This window comes from Aethalodelphis obliquidens, unplaced genomic scaffold (assembly GCF_003676395.1).
Source record: "Aethalodelphis obliquidens isolate GAN/ISIS:26980383/991018 unplaced genomic scaffold, ASM367639v1 scaffold20, whole genome shotgun sequence".
NCBI lineage: Eukaryota > Metazoa > Chordata > Mammalia > Artiodactyla > Delphinidae > Aethalodelphis > Aethalodelphis obliquidens.
The window spans coordinates 15,739,581-15,747,039 of NW_020837964.1; the positions used below are offsets into that span (position 1 = coordinate 15,739,581).

The 7,459-nt window shown below is 49.9% G+C and overlaps 1 protein-coding gene across 1 annotated transcript in view; it reads right to left on the reverse strand.

Annotated features, from left to right (window-relative positions):
* The window catches only part of ZFHX3 (zinc finger homeobox 3), a 242,655-nt gene extending 235,806 nt beyond the window's left edge, over positions 1-6,849 (reverse strand). Inside the window, exon 1 of the mRNA XM_027119415.1 lies at positions 6,580-6,849. The gene's annotated coding sequence lies outside the window, so the exon portion shown is untranslated. The remainder of the gene's footprint in view (positions 1-6,579) is intronic.
* Positions 6,850-7,459: the final 610 nt, after the last annotated feature.

Consider the following 7,459-nt stretch of genomic DNA (forward strand, 5'->3'; position numbering starts at 1 on the left):
GGGACACTGTGTCAATTTCAGACCCTTTCACTCCTGATCGCAGTTGCTGGATGTCAAAAAGAGTTGGCTGTATTCCCAGCCCCTAAGGGCAGAACAGAAGAAACACTGGACCTTTTAGTTTCTTTCTTCCAGGGTGCTGGGAAACAAGGGAGCCAGGGCCGTCGGCGGGAACAAAAGAAACAGAAAGGAAAGGACATGCAGATGGGAACTAACATTTGTAGAGAGGCTACCGAATATGCACCGGGAAGACTTGTTTTCTATTTCATTTCATTCCCACTTTTACGTGTGAGGTGCCCATTTTGCCCATTTTACAGAGAAAGGAAGTAATAAAGCTCAGAGAGGTTGCATGGTGGGTCCACAGTCACTCCGTCAGGCTGGAACAGAGCCAGGCCCTACGCCTACGACCCCAGCAGAGGGGTCCCAGACTGGAGCAGAGTGGAGAACAGAATTCCCAAAAAGCAGGCTCATTTGATTCATCTCTGCTTCTCCCAGGACAACAGAGTGTGGACACCAGCACCTCCATTTCAAGGGCTGACTCATGAGCGGCACTCTGATCCTGACCTGAACCCTACCCTGCTGTATTTTGTAATTATCTCATTTCTTTCACCAATGAGCAAGGTCGCACCTCCTCCAATCAGACACTTAGGAGTTTGCACCAGGATTTCCTTCATCAGACAATATCTCCAATGTCTGGACAAACACTAGATTCCCCAGCAAGCGAAAAATAAACTGACAGTCCTCTCCCAAAAGGGGTAAAAGTTCTCTGCTTTCCCCAAAGATACCTCTACCTCTGGTTTCACACCTGTTGCAGGAAAAACCAGCTTCACCTCCTCTTTGAAAAAGTGGGGGAACCCCTGGAATTTTCACCCCTGCCGTCCTTTACCTGCAACTACGTTTTAAGAGCGGTTTGAAAGAAGCTGCTTTTGCAGTGACATCAGCCTTCTAACACACACTGAATCCACGGGCCTCTTCTTTAAGCGTCCACAAGTTGACCTGACGCTTTAGCAACGACACAGATGTTGCACGGGGAACCACGGTGATGTTACAGGGAAAGCAAAAACCACTCCCCCTACCAGCCAAATGCACATTAAGAACCAAGGCCCTGAGCCAAAGAGCATTTTAGGAAGAGGGCCTGAAATGGTGGAAGAGGCTTACATTGTTTCTTGAGCAGTTAAGAAAAACTGTTTAAAAGAAAAAAAAAAAAAAAGACAGGAAAGTTGCTGAGGAGGAGAAAAAAGACACACACGTGTTCTTTAGCATATTTTCACTGGACAAACGTGTCAGGAAGAGAAAAGCTGTCCAAAGTAGGCCGCTCAGAAACCGTAAGTATGGAAAGCAAGTAAGCTGATGGCTATACATATGTACTTTTTATAGGCTTACAGGAGTTTAAACTCTTGAAAAGAGCTTTTTACATACTGAATCGAGACTCCATATCTGAACAGGGATATATATGACTTTGGGGGGGGGGCGGATGAGGCCTGAACTCAAGTATCGAATTAAGCCCCCCTGTCTTCATTCAGCTCATCTGACTCTGGCCTCTCCACTAAGGAGACTCAAAGAAGACAGAGAGCTGGCTGTGAACTGGAATTCTCATATGGAAGTGCAGAGCCTACAACAGAGATGTGCAAGGGCAACAGTTCTCATTCAAAATCTAGCTCAACCAATAGACTCCCTGCAGAATTCTCCTCCAGTCACATTCCTGGATAAAATCAGGCACAACCAAGAACCCAGCAACATTGCTTTTCTGCCCACCACCAAAGACCCACAAGCGGTTCAGCCCTGCTCTATGGCTAAGTCACCCCCCACACACACACACACACACACTCACTCACACACACACAGAGTAGGAGGTCTGAGCAGTCACCAACTCCTGCCTCCAGAAGCACACGAGGGGGGGCAAGTTTCACTCTCAGATCAAAGGTTTGTGGCCGAAATCACTTTCAGGACAGTGCGTGAAATCGGCAGCAGATGAAAATTCCACCGTCTTTTCACAGCGTCCGATGGAGCCAGTTTTCCCAGTTCAGAGTCTGCCTACAGATGACAGAAGATACTCCACAAACTCCCAACTGTTGCCCCAAAAGACCCACTTAAAGTTAAAGACAAGATAATCATGTAAGAAAGCCTTTAAGGCCATTATGTGATTAGCAGAATAGGAGAGAGGGCTCGGGGGTTTCCCCATCTTCACGAGGAGCAGCCTGCAAGGGGGTTTGATGGCTTCAGTCCCAAACCTGCAGCAGCCAGAAGGGGCAGCGGGTGGGAAGGGAGCACATGTTTTGCATACCCCACTCCTCCCTTCCCTGGAAGCCTCAGACTGACTTCAGGGAGGGAAGAGGATGGAAAAATCTTGGAGGCGGCACATGTGTTAATACCAAAATTCAAAGAATAAGCAGCTGAATCACCTAAGACACCCCCCCACCCCCAGGAGGCCAGCTAAGGCCTCTCTGGAGGGGTACACATCAAAACCTCCCGTGCATTAATCCTCGTGTTGACAAGACTGCATGGCGACCCTCCTGTGGGAAGGGAGAAGGGCTCACCCAAAAGGCAGATTAAGCCCAGGCATTTTGCTAAGAGGCCCTGTCCGGGATTAAAACCAACAGCACAGAAGTCTTATTCTGAAATGAAGTCAAATTTGCCACTTAGCAAACTTTCTATGTCTCTTTCCCTATTTTTATTCACACCCTTACCCTTGCAAAAGCAAGAAATTCCAGGAATTAAGGGTGAAAGAAGGGCAGAAACATCTGACGAAAAATCACCTTTAAAAGTGACAAGTAAGCCAGGCCACCTTCCTTAGGCAAAGAATTCTCTAGAAACACGCCCGTCACTGCTAGACCACTCACTGCCTTGTCCTCACCATCTTGTCCCCTGCCCCAAAGAATGAAAACCAGAAAAAAGCATTCAGGTTGTCTCACTGCTTCTGAAGCTTCAGCACGATACTGCTGTCAATTCCCCAGTTCCTGTCCATGTAAGAGTCATTTACTTTATTAGCTAAAAACAAAACAAAACAAAACAACCCTCTAACATCTGACTGTCAGTTCACACATGTTCAAAGAGAACAATCTGGCAGCCAACTTTAAATCATACAGAAAAGAAATCTGACAGTTGTTGATTTTGTAGTTTTCCTCCTTAATCTGGATTTTGAGAGTGGCTTGCCAACGAGCCAAGATTTTTGCCTGGGTCTCTCCCTTGGGGCAGTCTGACTCAATCTTAGCTTCTGTGTGTCTGTTCCTCAATTGGAGCAGTCTAAGGACTCAGGACACTGCTTAGGACAGAACAGGAACCTTTTAATATTTGATTGAGATTAGCTCCTGCAAAGGAATTCCCTTATCTGGATTCTATTAAAACTAGGTCTCCATTTCCCTGACCACAGCTTCGAACCCAGACAGAGGATGGTAGTTCTGAGCTCTGCTGTGATTTCTAACAACCACCCTTACAACCAAAATCTCATACGAGAACATTTCGAGAGCCCTCTGCAGCTCACTGTAATGGAATCTGCCTTCACGTTGTATTTTTACAGTAACGCCCCTATCCTGGTTAATTACAACAGGCCCAAGCACTACAGAAATGGGCCAGGCTAAGAGCAAGCAACCATTTTAATAACAAATGCAAGTATAAACCACAGCACATACTGTACTTCTCGAGGCTACTAACGTTCAGCATCAGGTGCATTAGCTTTGTAATACAGGGAAGTGTGAGACGGAGCTTGCAAGTTTCTTCAGGCCAGAATCACCACTGCCTCCCCTGTAGGAGGAGGACACAAACCCTAAGCTACTCTAAAGAGTCGGTGGAAAGACAGTTCACTTTCTTTCCCTTAGAGCAAGTCCCTACCCTTTTATAAAATGTTGCTTAGTCACTTAAACATTTACTTCTTAACATGAGACTGTTGCAACCCTGCAATAAAAATTATTTCTTAGATAAAAATATGCTTTGGGCCCTGGAGTATGTCTAGCCTCTCACACTTAACACTTCAGAAGCAAAACAAAAAACAACAAAAAAGCCCCAACGTGCAAAAGGAACAACAGCACACAATGAACATAAGGACATGCTCTCTGGACACCACTTGTGACTAGAACTGAAGGAACCAAGTTAAATCATCACCAGTCCCAGATAAGATTTTACTAGTAGCCTGCAATCACGGATTTATTCTAATGAACTAACAACCTTTGGGTCACCCAAGGTGAGCCAGTGCTGTCCTGGGAGTGTCTACTAATCATCAGTTAAAGTCATAATGATGAAAACCGAAATCTTGCTTCGTTTAGTGCCTTGCCATTGGGCAGTCCAGTTGGCACAGAGCTGATACAGCAGTTAAATCCAAGCCCAAAACAGCAAGAAGGCAGGCACGGCATTGTCCTGTTGGGAAGAGCCAGAGGCCTGCTGAGGATACTGTTTTATTTGGGTTCTTTCCACTCTCCCTGAGTATTCATTTGTGCAAATAAAAGATTTAAGGGAAAAACCAAAATTAAAGTTTCAGGTGGCTGGGGAAGCAGCTCAGATTTTTTTCTATTTTGGAAGAGTTAGCAAGTGTTTCTCAATAGTCCCCTGTCAATCAAAACTGTTCTCCAGAGAACTGGAAAATAGCAGCTCTATCCAATAGAAAATGCAGCCATTTCAAAAGAGAGTTGGCAAAGGGAGGTGACCCATGTCATCAAGACAGAAGGTCTCCAAGTCACTTAATTCCTTGTGATTCCAAAAGGACTGATTTTAAAGTGTAAAAGTGCTTGCTTCTGCATCTGCCCCATGTTGTTAAATAATACTTGTGTAATTAAATAAAAGAACAAAGTGTGACCCTAGCCCATTCTGAGAGGCACTTACACGCTCTCTGAAAACATGCTGGAAACTAAACGCAGACAATCTCCTTAGTCCTGTAATTTAAGGAAAGGGGAGAGGAAAAGTTTCTCTTGGCCTTCATAGCCACATGCCTCTGAAAGGGGGCCTTCGAGGTCTCCACAAAAGAGAATGAACACAAATACAGGTGTGCAAACATCCAGGTATGTACCTCTCTCCAATGACCCTATTCTTGAAACCCTTAAATTATTTAGAACCCCAGTCTCCTGACTTCCCTCACATTCCGCCACCTCTGTTCCCTAATTGCTTTCTGGGTTGGGTAACAAGAAGGAATCAGAATCTCATGCCGCTAGTGGCTGTTCTGCTAACAAGGAACAGGCCTGTGTTCCTGGCCTCGGCTTTTCTCGATCAGGTTACCCTGGACGGTGTATGTTTTCCTCTCCAATGTAGTCTCTGCCCTCTCACTCAGGCTTCCCTCTCCAGCCCAGCCTACTGGAGCTCGTGATTTTTAGGGTTTCCCCTTGAAACCTATCCAGAAACCACAGCCATTAAAAGAACATGAAGGTTTGACACCTCCTGAATTTAGGAATGAGGGGACCCCAGGGGCCAACTCCACAAACACACCTGCTGCTCGACAGCAAAGAAACGAAGTTCCTCAGCTAGCAGGAGCTCTAAATTATACTCTATTTATTTAGTGACCTTTCCCCAAGGATCTCAAAGCATGGGAATGAAATAGGATGACCTGTAACTTTCTCACTATCTACCTTCAAGGCTTAAGGTTGTTTTCCCCGCTTTGCCGTGATGCATTCCACCACGCAGGCCCCAGCCTGAGGGAGAGGCCTTCTCCCTGTGCCCAAGTGGGGCCAACTGTCCTCTCCGAGGTTATCTGTCAGTGGCTTTTAGAGTCCTCAAGGCCAGTTAAAGGACACAAATGTAGGGCGGGGGGAGGGGGGAGGACCCTCTTGGATTCACCTGCTAGCCAGTTTCATTTAAACCAGTTTATATACTGTGCACCACTGTGCCAGGCAACGCACTCTTGGACTACACCAGGCATGGGCTGTGATCTTTGCCCTCTAGGCATTTTCCCATCATTATAATACAGGTATATCCAAAGCAGAAAGGACCATTTTCCAGAAAGTTCTTTTCCCTCTAGCCTGCCATGATTACTTTTTTTTCTGCTACTGACCTAACTTGGGCCTTCCTCTTCTTTTAACAGGACAAACGTCTCAGCTCTCCCTCTTGCCCACCCCCCTCCCCACGGAAATGAACGCTGCTCTGTTTTTCCAGAGTGCCAACAGACTCAAAGTTGAGGGTGGACAAGTCGATCTCCAAAGGTGTTTTCCAGCTCCCAAACTCTGATTCTCCCTTTAATTACTCCCCAATAACCCCGTTCTTCACATTGTTTCCAACTGGCCAGTGACTTCTCGCGATGAAAAGGGTGCATTTTTAGGCGGAGGAACTCAAACTTCTAAATGACACCAGCACCGAAAATATTCAGAAGGCAGGAACTAATCCAAAAGCAAAATAAGGAAGGCCGGAGGGGGGGGGGGGGGGAGGAAAGATGGAAGGAAGGGAGGGAAGGAGGAAGGTCTGTACTCTGTGCCCAGCAGAATTCAGAGGCTCTCGCCCCAGGTCGGTTCCAATTGGAGTCCTAGTAGTTCAGGTGCATCCAGCCTGCCCTTCCCCCACATGCCCCAAGAGAATGGGAAGTTCAGCCAAGACTCGCAACACCTGCCCGCAGCTCCAGGCCGGCTGCGCGGACCCGGAGGGCGGGCGGGGGAGGGAGGCTGCACTCACCTGGCACACAAAGGCTCCGCACACCTCCGGAGGGAGGAGGCACTCGCGGGTCCGGGGGCCGAGGCAGGCGCGACAATGGGAAACTCCAGCGGCACCCGAGCCCCGAACTTACCCACCCCAGGCGGCCTTTTCCCCACCTCCCGCTGCCCCCGGGGCTCCGAGGTGGCTCTGGCTGGGTGCGGGGGGGCCCGGGGCATGGGAGCGGGGCTCATGGTGGCGGCCCGGGCTGGCAGCCGCCCCTCCCCGAGAGGGAGGGTCCCCGGGCGCGCGGCGGAGATTCACCCACGGGGCGCGGCGCTCGCGTCCCGGTCGCCGGCCTGCCCGCTGCCGGCTCGGCCGCCCGCCCGCCCGGAATCGCTTTATGTAAATGAAGCTCAACTCGCAGTTTGCAGCGCGCACCGCCCGGGGAAGGGGGGCGGGCGGGGCGGGGGGCCTTCGGGGATCCACATTACACAGCAACAAAGCGGAAGGTTAATTTGAAACTCACAGCCCCGCCGCCGCTCCGCTCCCCGGGCAAAGCCTGACATCTACAGTCGTGCCGGGCGCAGGCCGGGTGCTCGGCGGCAGCCGCGCCCGCGGGAACACGGGGACACACACGGGCGCGCGAGGCCCAAGCACTCGGCCGCGCTCCGGGCACGGGCCTCCGGGCAGGCCGAACCTCGCGCCCGGGGACCTGAGCCCCGGGCGGCTCGGCCTGCGCCGCGCGGAGAACCGGCCCGGCGGGAACAAAGCACGGTCCTCCCCAGGCGCTGACCCCTCACTCATCAAAAGTCAGGGGCCGGCCTAGAAAACGGCGAGAAGAAAGGGACATGCCCTCGGCCACAAGAAGGAGCCTGGGGCCTCCGAACAGAAGCCATCGGTCTCTGGGCCCCAGCCACGT